General features: G+C 37.9%; 1 long non-coding RNA gene across 2 annotated transcripts in view; it reads right to left on the bottom strand.

Annotated features, from left to right (window-relative positions):
* Nucleotides 9,972–16,083, bottom strand: part of LOC106505309 — a 32,701-nt gene continuing 26,589 nt past the window's right edge. For both annotated transcript variants that reach the window (XR_002336559.1, XR_002336560.1), the window contains exon 3: nucleotides 9,972–10,473. This is a non-coding gene — a long non-coding RNA (uncharacterized LOC106505309). The remainder of the gene's footprint in view (nucleotides 10,474–16,083) is intronic.

The raw sequence follows: 16,083 nt of genomic DNA, 5'->3' as shown, positions 1-16,083 counted from the left end.
AAGGATTGGCCTTGATTTTAACAGTAAGAAGGCAGGGTGGGTGTGGGAGACGTTGAAGGGCTTTGTGCAGGGTAAGCATGACTAAGTCACTGTCTTATGACCTCAGACCAGTGAATTTTTGAATTCCCATTTCATCATACAGGCAGCAGATCATGGTGGTTCTGCCAAGCCATCATGTCTGTATTAGGAGTATTAGGAAGAATCAAGCAATTGAAGAAATTGGAAATAAAATCCCTCAGCAAGCAGGGCATGCTAGGGGTTTGAGTAGAGAAGGTGCAGGGAATGGAGAGATGAAGGATGAGCTCTGGATTTCTGTCTTGGGCATCCAAATAGGTAGTAATCTCCACTAAGATATGTAAGAAGGAAAAGAGGTTTAGGTTGCAGCAGTGAGTGTGGGTGAGTTTAAGATAATGGTGGGTGGAGTTCCCATCACGGCTCAGTGGTTAACGAATCCGACTAGGAACCATGAGGTTGTGGGTTCGATCCCTGACCTTGCTCAGTGGGTTGAGGATCTGGCGTTGCCGTGAGCTGTGGTGTGGGTTGCAGACGCAGCTCGGATCCTGCATTGCTGTGGCTCTGGTGTAGGCCGGTGGCTACAACTCTGATTCAACCCCTAGCCTGGGAAACTCCATATGCCGCCGGAGCGGCTCAAGAAATGGCAAAAAGACAAATAATAATAATAATAATAATAATAATAATAGTGGGACATCCAGGTAGAGAGATGTCTATAGCCATTGGAGACACTTAGGGAAGAGAGTCAAATGTGGGAATAGATGCGGGTACTACCAGCGTATAGAGGGTTAATGAATCCATGAGGAGGAGCAGAAGAGAACCAGAGGAAGTAGATGGGGTAGGAATAAAATTGGAGGGCAGAACACTGAGCATGGATTGGTAGAGAGAGAAGAAATTATGAAGAGATTGGAAAGGTACTAGAAAAGACTATGAAGGATAATGAAGGGAATTCAAAACTTTCAAATGCAGCTAAGAATTCTTTTAATTAGAAAAATAAACCTGTTCATTTACAGACTACCCAACTTTGTATTGATTCAGACACACGCTCCTATGCGCTAGTTTTTCCCACAGACTACATACACTTATAACCATACTTACTCACTTACTATATATACACCCACGCACATTCGCAGACACCACTCATAGTTCCATAAACCCACAGGCACAGCACTATCACCTATAGAAATTCTCATTCATTAAATTCAACTCCAGGTCTCTGCTAGCATATTAATTATTAACTTAAGGAAGTCTACAGATTTAAAGTGAGAAAGCTTTGGTTTGTGGTTTCAACAAGAATATGGCTCGCATTTCCATCTGTTAAATGGGCACAGTAATACTAGCATAGGAAAGTTTTGAGATTTAATTGATGTTTACGAAGTGATTTGAGAGGCTAAGATGAAAGGTGTTATGTAATGCTATTACTGTACCTGAGACTGATGGTGGTGACCTACCTTAGCATTTGAGTATTGCAATATCCTAAACCACAATGTAATCCAGGATGATAAAACACAAGATATTATTAGATGACTTAGAAGTGGTAAGGCTACCACTAAAATTTCCTGCTGGTTATTTATGTTTCAGTATCTTTTCGATGTGTGCTCAGTTTTATCCCTTATTTGTCATGTCGTTATCTCATTCTCTGCTTTGTCCTAACATTTTAGGACAATTCAGCTTAACTGTAAGGGACCTGGGAGATCTTCCAATTCAATCTTAAACTCAACGGATGAAGAAACTAAGTACCAAGCTTATGTTATTTATCCTCAGATCACCCAGTTAGAATTTAAAATTGTCTCCTGCCTTCTGTGTTTCTTAGCTAGAGAATATTTCACAAACAAGAAAATAATTGTGAAATTAGGATACCATACCAGATCAGAGATCTAAGAAAACATCACCAGTTAACAAGATAAACAGATTAACGATAGCTCTGAGAAAGATACATTATCCCTCCTTAAAATTAATACAAGGTATACTTTAAATTTAATATTGAAAACAAAATACTCATTATGGAAGAAAGCCAATACACAATAGAGACATAAGAGTAGGAAGAAAGTTATTAAAATTCATGAATTACAATTGAGTTATTTAGGTTCAGCTATTGTTAGTCTTGGTGAAAGGAACAAATTTGTTTTTTCTGGATATCACAAGATGTGATTTTTTTTGAACAAATTTTTTTTTTTTTTTTTTTTTGTCTTTTTGCTATTTCTTGGGCCGCTCCCGCAGCATATGGAGTTTCCCAGGCTAGGGGTCTAATCGGAGCTGTAGCTGCCAGCCTATGCCAGAGCCACAGCAACGCGGGATCCGAGCCGTGTCTGCAACCTACACCACAGCTCACGGCAACGCCGGATCGTTAACCCACTGAGCAAGGTCAGGGACCGAACCCGCAACCTCATGGTTCCTAGTCGGATTCGCTAACCACTGCGCCACGACGGGAACTCCTGAACAAATATTTTTTAAGCACAGCCCCTGTCCTAGGTATTCTGCTAAGTTCTGAGAATAAAGAAGAAGGAGGTGGGGTGGTGATGAAGAAGAAGAGGAGGTAGAAAAGGAGGGGGAGCGGGAGGAGGAGGAGAAGAAGAAGAGGGGGAGGAGGAGGAGGAAGAAAGGCAGCTAAGCTCTGTCTTCATTTAGTTTACATGAGAAGACAATAAAGTTAAAAGAATTTCAGATTTCCATCAGTGCTGTAATAAAAATAAGCACAATTGCCTCCTAGAGTTTCTAATTTAGATAGAATGGTCCAGGTAAAAGGTGACATTAAGGCAGAAACCTGAAAAATGGTAAGGAGTGAGAAAAATAAATAATATGAGGAAGAGGATTCCAAGCAGAGGGAATGACATGACAAGAGGAAGCTTGGTTTTAAAGAAATAGAAAGCAAGCCAGTGTGTGTGGCAAGCAATGAATAAGGACGAGAACCAGGTGAGGGTAAGGGTGTGAGGGATCAAATCGTGATGTGCTATGGAAATGAGGTTAGGGAGTTTGGATCTTAGTTTGGAAGTCATAGAATGGTTTTAATTCTATGTAGCAGATGGTTAAATATATTTTTTCAAAAGATTGCCTTCATCATTTTATTAGAACAGATTGGAAGAAGTAAAGAATGAAATGAGGGAGAATTAACTAAGAAATGCTATAGTGGTCCAGGTGAGAGCTGATGGTCAGCTTGGACAGAGGGACTAGCAGTGGAGTTGGAGAGGAAGGGCAAGGCTAAGACTGTTAACAGGGAGGATGTGACAGAGAAGAGGGAAGGAGGAGTTAGTGTGACTCTGGGGTCAGGGGGGTTGAACATATGTGCATAGTAGTGCCATTAACCGACATTCTTCTCTGAGCTTTGCTGGCTGTGATGAACCACTCAAAGTCTGGTCAAACCCAAAGTCTTACTTCTCCAGAGAACCCTTTCCTGACACATCCATGTATGTTATAAATCCCTAAAATATTTTCTCATAATACCCATCACGATACTTACCATGTTTTGTAACAGTTCATTTGTGATTTTTTTGGAAGGCAGCTATGCTCACCACTATACCACCAGTGCTATTTGTGATTTTTTAATAATTATTTTTACCTAGTAGACTTAACTATTTTTTTATTTACTACCTTATTCATAACATTGAGCAAAAGTCTGATTATGTAGTAAATTCTCAATAAATATTTATTGAATAAATAATTGAATAAACAGATCCCTAGTTCTTTCTTACTTCTTACTCTCCTACATATTTCCCATCGAGAAGTTGCAAATGAGAGAGGGGTGGGGGCAGAGAGAGAGAGAGAGGTAAAGCATTTGTCCAATTAAAATGCTAGAGAATTTTAGTATCTCTATGATACTGTAATGCTAGATACATGACATTGTATATGTGTCAAAACCCATAGAACTATATACCCTAATATAAGTTATAGACTTCAGTTAATAACAATTTATTAATATCAATTCTTTAATGATAACAAATGTAGCACAGTAATTCAAGATGTTAATAAGAGAAGAAATGGGGGAGGGGTATATATGAAAGCTCTTTGTGCTTTCTGCTTAATTTTTCTGTAATATTTAATGATTCTAGAAAATAATGCTTATTAATTTTTAAAATGTTAGGGAAGGGAAATGGGTCCTAAAAAGGTTGTGTAGAGCTCAGTTTAGGGGAAAATTCTTCCTCCTCCCTATGCCCAATATTCACCAAGCCTTCATCTCATTTCCAGTTGTGTTCCCTATCAACTTACTTGGAACTTATCAATGCAATGAAATTTTAGCTGTCCTAAAATTCACATATAGGCAATTTCTAGTAAAATGCTTGTGTTTCACCAATTATTTAAAATTTGGTTGTAAGGAACTCTGAAAATATCTGCTTTTCCATATAGGTGGTGTTATCATGTGAGGTTAGGTTGCCAAGTTGGGCTGGCTTATTCCTTATTCCAATAAGGAGGCTTATTCCAAGAAGGAGAGGAAAGAGAGAAGAAAAGCCACTAATGTTTCCTAGTGTGACACCTACTGTGTGTCAAGGGCCAAGGCCCTCAGTAGATCAAGGGGGAGGCTAGACTCTAAATTATACCAATGACAGCTATTAACACAACAGCAAAGGACAGAATTCATCATAACTCAGAGGCCATACCAACTTTGCTTTTTAATAGAAATGGCCAAAATAGGCAGATAGTAGGCTTTATCTCATATATGCCTTGCAAGACTCCTACGAGTACATACCTTTCGGGAACTTAATTGACATCCAGAAATCTCAAGGCAAGAGAACCTGGGTAGTGTAGTTTTTAGCTTTCCATTACAGATATTGAGTGAAATGATATTGAGTACTGCACCTCTCAAATACAGACAAGGAATTAGCTATACTAATAATATGAAAAATGATAATAAAAACCCAGAAGGGTAAGAGATTAAATGTCCATCAAAAGAGAAGTTATTGGATCAATCATAGTATTTCTGTCTAATAAAATTAAGTTATTGAAAAATAATGGTGATTCATGAGTACAAGAATCATTTATTCAATTCATTCATCCAACAAATACTTTTTGAGTTCCACTCTACAAGATGCATTATTAAATGGAAAAGGCTTAGAATAAACTATGTTATAAGATCCCACATGCAATTTTAAAATCATGATATATGTGTGTATGTATATATATGTGTATATATGTGTGTGTATATATATGTATATGTGTATGTGTATGTGTGTGTGTGTATATAAAATGCTGGGCCTTCCATGGGTTATCTCATTCAATCATACTGACAACCTTATTATATCCCCAGTTTACAGATGAGATAGACAAGGTGTAATTATATCAGGTAATTAGTCCAGCATGAATTAACTTGTCCCATGGGGAATAAAGCCAGAATTTAAACCCAGACACTCTGATCACAGAGTGGGAAATTAATAATAATTTAGTCTAAGGTCATAGGTAATCTGTACTGTTTTGAGTTATTCAAAACACTACACTAATTTGGATTTTCAGTGTTCTGGTATAATTCTGTAACCATTTTGAAGTTTTGGCTTGGTTCTTTTTGATAATAAGGACATATTTTTTGGTACTTTCTAATTAGCAATTTCAAGGACAGTATTAAATCTGAATACAAGAAGTGAATTGTTAATTTGCAGGTAACTTTATTCGCATCTACACTATAAAATCATTTGCTCAAAAAAAATGGTGCTAATGTGATCTGTAAATAAATATACCATTTACATCACAGTGTTAGTTGCATGACTTTCAAACAACAAAACCACTATTACATAGTTAGCATATACATTTTTTTCTTTTTAGGGTCACACCCACAGCATATGAAAGTTCCATCTAGAGGTCAAATTGGAGCTGTGGCTAATGGCCTAGGCCACAGCCACAGCAATGCAGGGTCTGAGCCACATCTAAAACCTAGACCACAGCTCATGGCAAAACCAGACCCTTAATCTACTTAACAAGTCCTGGGATCAAACCCATAACCTCATGGATACTAGTCAGATTCGCTTCTGCTGTAACCCAAAGGGAACTCCCTAGCATATACTTTTTTGACAGCTTTATTGAGGTATAATTGATATTGAGGTATAATTTATATATATGTATAAATTATATCTATCAGTTACTTTATTGTAACTATGCTTTGGAAAAAGAGGTACGATTTTATTTCAGATTAGTTTAAACTAGCTGCTTTTTGAAAAAGTTAATAAAATAATTATGAGAATTACAGTACCCTGGAATAAATTTTTTTTTTTTTTGGTCTTTTTGCTATTTCTTGGGCCGCTCCCGAGGCATATGGAGGTTCCCAGGCTAGGGGTCCAATGGGAGCTGTAGCCACCGGCCTACACCAGAGCCACAGCAACGCGGGATCCGAGCCGCATCTGCAACCTACACCAGAGCTCACGGCAATGCCGGATCCTTAACCCACTGAGCAAGGCCAGGGAGCGAACCTGCAACCTCATGGTTCCTAGTCGGATTCGTTAACCACTGCGCCATGACGGGAACTCCAATTTTTTTTTTTCAAATCTAGTTGTATATGTTCTTTGGATATATCTATTACTTATTAACAATTACTATCCAAATTCCTACTTTTATTCATATATCTATAAAAATATTATGAAAAAGCAACATATAACCCTAACCATGAGCACTAATTGTGTCTTTTATCTTCTTGTGCCTTTATGCACTCTCTCTTTCCAGAAACTCATCTATTTTCATGAAAGTAATGAGTTTGATGCCTTGATTTCTCTTCAACCTGTACATTTCTAACTTGTTTTTCAAGGTAGCTATATTCCTATACCTGTAGCTACAATGCAGCTACAATGTCTTCTGTAGGATCCAGAGGAAAAACATTTTCTCCTGTGTTATTTTTCGATGCATCCCCAAGGTCATTAGTGTCTAATGAATTCAATAAATATTCATTAAATAAAATAAATAAATTAATGTAGCCTCTGAGTAAATATTGCCACTTTATTCATTATGTAAAAACTGTATTCGGTACCTGCTTTGTGCCAGGTTTTATGATAGACTCTAAAAACACAAATATAGGTAACACACAGTCTTTTCATAGAAGAATTCAAGACCAATTGATTTAAATATGCAAAATAGGTAACTAACAAGGACCTACTGTGTAGCACATGGAAATCTACTGAGTGTTCTGTAATAACCTATATATATGTGTGTGTGTGTATAACTGACTCACTATGCTATAAACCCGAAGCTTGTACAACATTATAAATCAACTATACCCCAATAAAATAAAAGTTTTTAAAAAATATTTTTAAAAATTCAATGTGCTATTTTATGTGCTAGGAAAACCATGTGGTTGAAAGTAGTAATTGTGTTAAATATGACTTAATCAATCAAAAATGTGTGTCAAGAGTTTCCTTAAAAATCTCTGTCCTATTCCTATAGGGATTTGAGATCATCCTACGATATTTGAGATCTTTCTATATTACTTGTCTCACATGAATGACATATGTAGACCTGAGAGACTAGGCTAAATTCAGTTATCAGAGGCCCATGGGAGAAGATGGGGGAGAATGAGTGTCCCCACGGGGAGGGAAAAGGAAGATAGGGTAGCATGCTGAAAGTGACAGGGATGGATGGTTGCCCATCCTGTTAAGGGCAGGGGGTTCCCGGAGGCAGAAGCTCTTTGATCCAAGCAGAGGCATCAAACAGCTTAGGGAAACGGGATCAAGGAGATGCTGGGAATCAAGTAATCAAGATCAGAGGAAAGGAAGACAAGGGTCATTTTTCTTTGAGTGTATCTACTTTCTTCAGATCTCCATTTCCACAATCCGTTCTCTCCTTTCCTGAACTTAAATCAGCCTCTGTATTTCTCTCCTGCATTTTAGTCTCTTCACAAATATCCTCAGTATCTTTTTTTTTTTTTCTTTTTAGGGCTGCATCCACAACATATAGAGGTTCCCAGGCTAGGGGTCAAATGGGAGCTATAGCCACTGGCCTACACACAGGCACAGCAATGCCAGATCCGAGCCGCGTCTGCAACCTACACCACAGCTCACCGCAATGAGCTTATCCACTGAGGGAGGCCAACCATCCAAATTGCGTCCTCATGGATACCAGTCATATTTGTTTCCGTTGAGTCACGACAGGAACTCCTTTCTTTTTTTCTTTTCTTTTTCTTTTTTCACAATTTCTGAACTGAAGTGCACTTAGGAAGAAATATGTAGCTATATTCTTCTGATACTTCTGTTATTTAAATGAGTGGAATCTCCTATACATTTGCTTGTCCTTAACAAATGTTTTCATTTTCTTTTTCCTTCTATGGAGCTCCAAAATATTTTTCCTTAAGTATTTACTTCCATTTAGCTCTAGATTTAAAACAAAAATTTTGTTGCTCCTGATATTCACAAACCTTAAATTATGGTGTGTCTAGTCTACTATGACATAACTTTCTTTTCAAATATGAATGTTTTAGGTCTTGAGACTTTGCTTCCTGGAGTCTATCATATTCCTCCAAGAAAGCATTTTAAACTAGCATCTCAGGTAAGCTTTTGGCAAAACCCAATTATTCTCTCCCCACCCCTTTTGTTTCTCTTAACCTGCAACAACTTAATCCTTCTCTGAGTGATTGCTCAATAATTATTTTGTGGGAGGCTGAATAGATTGCCTGAGGCCCCTCCGCCTGCAAGTCTGGCCCTGATGTTAACCTGGGGTGTGGGGTAAGGGAGGGGGTGAATTGAATCTGTTCTTAGTGACTCAAGGGTTTAGTTAGCTGACAGTGTCAGATAGGTGAAAATTGTATTTATTTACTTATTTATATATTTTTTCTTTTAACAATTTTTATTTTTTCCATTATAGTTGGCTTACAGTGGTCTGTCAATTATCTACTGCACAGCAAATTGACCCAGGCACACATACATACATACATCCTTTTTCTCACATTATTCTCCATCATGTTCCATCATCAGTGACTAGATATAGCTTTCAGTGCTATAAAGCAGGATCTCATTGCTTATCCATTCCAAAGGCAATAGTTTGCATCTATTAACCCCGGGTTCCCAGTCCACCCTACTCCTTCCACTTTGGCAACCACAAGTCTGTTCTCCAAGTCCATGAGTTTCTTTTCTGTGGAAGGGTTTATTTGCGCCATATATTAGATTCCAGATATAAGTGATACCATACAGTATTTGTCTTTCTCTTTCTGACTGACTTCACTTAGTATGAGTCTCTGATTCCATCCATGTTGCTGCAAATGGCATTATTTTATTGTCTTTTATGGCTGAATAGTATTCCACTGTGTATATATACCACATCTTCTTTTTTTTCTTTTTTTTTATAATTTTTTTATTTTCCCACTGTACAGCAAGGGGGTCAGGTTATCCTTACATGTATACATTACAATTACAGTTTTTCCCCCACCCTTTCTTCTGTTGCAACATGAGTATCTAGAGAAAGTTCTCAATGCTATTCAGCAGGATCTCCTTGTAAATCTATTCTAAATTGTGTCTGATAAGCCCAAGCTCCCGATCCCTCCCACTCCCTCCCCCTTCCATCAGGCAGCCACTAGTCTCTTCTCCAAGCCCATGATTTTCTTTTCTGAGGAGATGTTCATTTGTGCTGGATATTAGATTCCAGTTATAAGTGATATCATATGGTATTTGTCTTTGTCTTTCTGGCTCATTTCACTCAGTAGGAGAGTCTCTAGTTCCATCCATGTTGCTGCAAATGGCATTATGTCATTCTTTCTTATGGCTGAGTAGTATTCCATTGTGTATATATACCACATCTTCCGAACCCAATCATCTGTTGATGGACATTTGGGTTGTTTCCATGTCCTGGCTATTGTGAATAGTGCTGCAATGAACATGCGGGTGCACGTGTCTCTTTTAAGTAGAGTTTTGTCCGGATAGATGCCCAAGAGTGGGATTGCAGGGTCATATGGAAGTTCTATGTATAGATTTCTAAGGTATCTCCAAACTGTTCTCCATAGTGGCTGTACCAGTTTACATTCCCACCAGCAGTGCAGGAGGGTTCCCTTTTCTCCACAGCCCCTCCAGCACTTGTTATTTGTACCACATCTTCTTAATCCATTCATTTGTCAATGGACATTTTGGTTGTTTCCGTGTCTTAGCTATTGTGAATAGTGCTGCAGTGTATTTAGAGGTAAGTATTGGAAAGAAGCATTTCTAAATAAATTAGAGACATGTGAAATATACACCATCCTTTTCAGACAATCACAGATGATGAAAGGTTTCCCCGAAGAAATGAAGCCTTAATTTAGCCTTTAGAAGTAATTTAGTTTTTAGAAGGATAGTTCTCAAACGTATATCCAAGCATCCACTTTGTGTCTTGAATGAACCAGAGTTACTGCAATTATCAGCTTTCTCTTTATTTTCCGACATGTTCACCTTTCAGAAACTCAAGTTCATGTAATCTTCAGTTTCTATGTCATACAAAATGGGATGCATATTAATGGCATGAGAAATTATGAGGTGTTCCAAAATAGGAAATCCAGAAGATGAAGGCATCGAGGTTAAAAAAAACCACAGCTACCTATATGTAAATTGAAAGAATGCTCAATTAGAACAAAATAGTCATTCTGGCTTCTAAAACTAGGTTACTTCTCAGATACAAGAACTATGTTAATGATTATGACAAGCAATCTAATTAGATAACATCACCAGAGTTTAGAAAAACCAACATAAATCTCATTACAAAGGGATAAAAATATTCTGGATCCACATTGCTTGGTGGAGGATATTTTCAAACAACTCTTTGGTGGTGAGATTTTAGGAAAGAGAATAGCAAGAGGGTGCATAGAAGATAAACAAAAAAGTAAGGAAAAGTAAGATAAAGAGAGAAAGTGGATGAAAATGAGAAATATTTTGATAGGGCTAAAATATTAAGATGGTGGATAATTTGATAAAATTTTATAAGACAAAGTTCATATGCTGTAAATAAAAGTGAGTTTACCTGTACAGCTTTAGGCTATTAGTAAATGACAAAAAGAATAGCAAATATAAGTCACTTTTTTCTTCTGACTCAACTATATTTCTAGACTTGAATAAGTAAATGCTCTGGAACCAAACTTAATATTATCTCTTTAAAAGACTCTAACTTAACATTAGGAGATCTAGACTCTATAATTAACATCCATAAAACATTAGCATAACTAGTTCTGAATTTGTTTATAGGATTTGAATACATATGACACTATCTATATCCTTCTGGTACCATAAATTTTTGTCTGGGATATAATTGTCTGACTCCCCAAAATTCTATCTCATCTGTAATAACACATACGTGTAAATTGTTGTTGTATAAGTGGATATAGTGAGTGCTGCCTTCTTTGCAGTGGCCATTTGTTCACTTTGACTATCTACAACAAAAGCAAAAAATGACTTAGCTCCAGAAAACTGAAAAATAGAAAAAAAAAAATCACTTAGAAAAGGCACAGAATGAAGAGGTAACTAGGATGTCAAGGCAGAAAGAAAAAAACAAAAGCTTCTTCTTAGAAGCTCAAGGGCTTTTTTTCCTCCAAATACATTTGTCTGTATTTAAAGTTTTTAGCGCTGTAAGTATGAAAGGAATGTATGCAGATATTCTCAATTTTTATTCACAATATCCAAACGTAAAATGAATTGAATCAGCTAGAGAGTTAAACTTTTCTATGTGAAACACCAAGAGGAACTGAATATGGAAAGTACAAACAGTGATGTGGCATAATTATGAAAACTTGTAGAAGACTCATGGCAAGTACCAATTGACTGTTGACGTTAGTCTTATTTGTTTTGACATTTGGGGAAAAGATATTTGGAAATGCATGTCAGGGAAATGTTCATATGCTATCCTATTCCTACGGTCCTACTTTTAATAGTTTCGTTGGGGATTTGTATATATTCTGAAAATTATTTTACAGCTCATTGGCAATTTTAAAACAACTCTGGGAACTCATCCTGCTTAGAATGAATGTCAAGTAATGAAAGAGGGATGAACAGCATGGGGGGGAATCATATTTTCAGAGATCTCACCCTCAGAACTGCCACAGTCCATAGAATAGCCTGGGGCTGGTCAAACCTCCGTGTGTCAGTTTCCTCACCAGGGAAATGGGATAACGACATTTATCTCTCTGGTAGAAGCATTGGGAGAACTAATTAATGTTTAGAAAGGGTTTTGAGATTCTTGGATGAAAGGTACTCAGTAAGTGCAAAGTGTTGTTATGATTATTTTAATAATTTTGATTACCAAGGCATGAAATGTGTGCTGGTCTACTACGCTGCAAATTCTAGTTGTGGGGGGGGGGGGGTGAGGCAGGAATATGTGGATAACATAGAAAGTGGATTAAAATAATTAACATTAATAACTGTTTTAATGTGGTTTACAGTAAACCATGGGTGGGCATCTTTTTATGTATATCTCTTCCTCCATATTTTGTTTAGTTTGGTTTAATTTTTTTTTTTTTTTGTCTTTTTTTGCTATTTCTTGGGCTGCCCCTGCGGCATATGGAGGTTCCCAGGCTAGGGGTTGAATCGGAGCTGAAGCCACTGGCCTACGCCAGAGCCACAGCAACGCGGGATCCGAGCCGCGTCTGCGACCTACACCACAGCTGACGGCAACGCCGGATCCCTAACCCACTGAGCAAGGGCAGGGACCGAACCCGCAACCTCATGGTTCCTAGTCGGATTCGTTAACCACTGCGCCACGATGGGAACTCCCTGGTTTAATTTTTTATTATAGTCGATTTACAGTATTCTGTCAATTTCTGCTGTACAGCAAAATGACTCTATTCCTCCATATTTAAATTTATCTTTTGTATTTAAATTCTTTTTTTTTTTTTTAATTTTTGTCTTTTTAGGGCTGCACCTGTGGCATATGGAGGTTCCCAAGCTAGGGGTAGCCTATCAGAGCTGAAGCTACCGGCCTACACCACAGCCACTCCATATCCAAGCCATGTCTGTGACCTACACCACAGCTCAGGGCAATGCCGGATCCTTAACACACGGAGCAAGGCCAGGGATCAAATCTATGTCCTTGTGGATACCAGTCAGATTCGTTTCCACTGAGCCACGATGGGAACTCCTGTATTTAAATTCTTAACCTAATTCTCACTACCAGAGGGGAGAGTAGAAAGACAATGTTAACACACCTTAGCAGAAAAGAGTCCTGTGCCTGAGACCCAGCACTGTGGCTCTGGATCATTCAGAATGTTAGCTTTTTAGAAGTCAGAAGTCTGACTCCATGTGAGTGGTGTGTGTGTGTGCATGTGAGAGAGAAAGAGGAGAGAGAGCACGAGCCTGAAGAAAGAATCTGGATTAAACGCTGCAGAGACTCAATGGAGAGGGCAAAAGATCTTGTTTTTTCTTCTTCTACGTTTGCCCTCCTATCCCAGGTTTAAGTCCACATATTTATTATGTTGCTCTCTAAGGCCTAATGATGAAAAGCAAGGACTTCACCACAGACATCCAGGATTCAGATTCTGGCTTCAAAACTTACCAGCTATTTGATAATGATCAAGTCACTTAGCTTTTCTGTGACTTGGGTTCTGCATCTGCACAATGAAATAATCTCCCAGGATTGTTGAAAAAAATTCAGTGAATTACTAAGCCCGAGGTTCTTAGGACATCGCCCAAAACTACATTTAATTTTAAAACACATTTAAATTTAACTTTGTATTTAAATTCTAATAGAGAAGTCCTATTTAATAGATGAAAGGTCCAAATTAGTGCCTTTCATGCCAAGGAGTTGTGAAGGTATTTAGTGCTGAGTTCCACAAACCAGTGAAAATCAAGTGTAGTCTGAACCATTTACTCCTGGAAGAAGCAAACCTTGTTGCCTAGGGGACAACACTGAAGAAGGTTTGAAGGGTTTAGTGACCTATATTCTCAGTAAGACTTATCCAGCTTTTAACCAAGTCTCACTTGACATGATGGGGAGAAAGTAAGAGTTTACACAGCCAGCATGTTGTGGGTTGTAAATAGTGGGATGGAGTATGGATTTCAAAGGAAGGGAGTTCCTGTTGTGGCTCAAGGAGTTAAGAACCCAACATAGTGTCCCTGAGGATGCAGTTTCAATCCCTGGCCTTGCTCTGTGGGTTAAGAATTTGATGTTGCCGATTCAACCCCCAGCCTGGGAACGTGGAAACTCCACATACCACAGGTGCAGCCTCAAACAGAAGAAGAAGAAGAAAAAAAAAAGAATTTCAAAGGAAGATCTTTAACAATAGAGAAAAGTGGTATGAAGTAATTAAAATGAGTCAAAAAACTCACCTGTATGTTCATTTAGATTTTTAAAAATCCAGTAATGAGGAATGGAGGGAACAGAAAGAAATGCAAAGAAACTGGTGTTGACATAAAATGTATATGTATACTTTTTGTCTTTTTTTTAGGGCCACGCCTACAGCATATGGAGGTTCTCAGGTGAGGGGTCGAATTGGCACTGCAGCTGCTGGCCTACACTACAGCCACGGCAATGCCAGATCTGAGCCGCATCTGTGACCTACACCACAGCTCACAGAAATGCCTCATCCTAATGCACTGAGCGAAGCCAGGGATTGAACCTACATCCTCATGGATGCTAGCCAGATTTGTTTTGGCTGAGCCACAACGGGAACACCCTACATAAAATATTTTAAATCAAGAGAGCTCTCTGTGGTTGAACAAAGCATTTCAAGTTTTAATCATTTGGGTTTTTTGAACCCTCCACTTATCACAAGTGTTCCTTTGTCATGAATCCATATTTTTATTTATTTATTTATTTTGTCTTTTGCACTTTTAAGGCCGCACCTGTGGCATATGGAGGTTCCAAGGCTAGGGGTCTAATTGGAGCTGTTGCTGCTCCCCTATGCCACAGCAACACCAGATCCAAGCCACATCTGCGACCTACACCATAGCTCATGGCAACGCCAGATCCTTAACCCACTGAGCAAGGCCAGGGATCAAACCCGAAACCTCAGGGTTCCTAGTCGGAATTGTTTTGGTTAAAAGTCTTGGTTAAAAGCTGGATGAGTCTAACTGAGAATATGGGTCACTAAACCCTTCAAACCTCTTTCTTTAGTGTTGTCCACCAAGGCCACAAATCCAAATTACATAATAATATTGCAGAAGGATAAAGAATTAGTACATGTATGAAAAATATTTATAAATCAGAATCTGATTTTACCTTTGTGTTTGCTGTATCTAAATCCAATTGAAAATAGACACCTGCTTCCTCTAATGTAACTGTGTCTAGTCTGGGTACCACAGCCCAAGGCAAAATCCAGGTATTTTTAGAAATCATGGGAATTATAATATTGAGTCCCAATTAACTAACATATTTGAACTAGTGGGAAATAATCATTACTGGCAAGAAAATTAAGAAATGTAGTCTAAGTGTGGAAAACTGGGTTCATTTGTCACAGATAAGGTACCTATAATCAAAGAATATTTAGGGGATCTCAATAGTTTATTTAACTCAAAAAGAGAAAGTGAGCTCAATTTTCATGCTTCAGGAGAATATGTGCTGAGAGCTTTGCAAGTGAAGTTCATTACATTATGTTTGGGGGAAATCACCAAGATTATGAATTTTCATCATCTTGTGCCCTTAAATATTACCAATTTAAGAATATTTGAAAGAATTTGAAGCAGAAAATGGAGTTTGCTTTAATGCAAGCAGATGGCCAGGTCCTGGAAACTCTTTAAGGAGGTGTACTTGGCTAGGTTGTTTATTTGTTTGTTTTTTAACATAAGAGCTAATGATTTTCTTATAAAAATGGAAATATCTAGGAATAAAAACACAATTACTTCCTACAGTTGTTACAAGGATAAGGATGAGATGGTACACTTAAAACATTTAGCATGGTGCATATATGTTGTGAGTTGTATAAAGTATATATATATATATATATCAAGTATTATTATGTGAAAGTTGGATATGTTGTATGCGTGGAATGAGGACTGTGGGCTTCTGCTCAATTTAAGGGGCACAGTCTAGTGGTCCCAGCTGTATAAAGGTAGAATATGCTGCCTCAAGAAACAATAAAATCTCCATCCCAGGAGAATTCCCAGCCCAGGCTAGAGTGTTACCTGGCAATGCTTTAACCTAGAATTCACACTTTATTTTTTATGTTTTTATTTTTATTTTTGTCTTTTTGCCTTTTCTAGGGCTGCTCCTGCGGCATAGGGAGAT

The sequence above is a fragment of the Sus scrofa genome, chromosome 11 (assembly GCF_000003025.6).
Source record: "Sus scrofa isolate TJ Tabasco breed Duroc chromosome 11, Sscrofa11.1, whole genome shotgun sequence".
In the NCBI taxonomy this organism is placed as follows: Eukaryota; Metazoa; Chordata; class Mammalia; order Artiodactyla; family Suidae; genus Sus; species Sus scrofa.
This window is presented reverse-complemented; position numbering and strand designations above follow the sequence as displayed.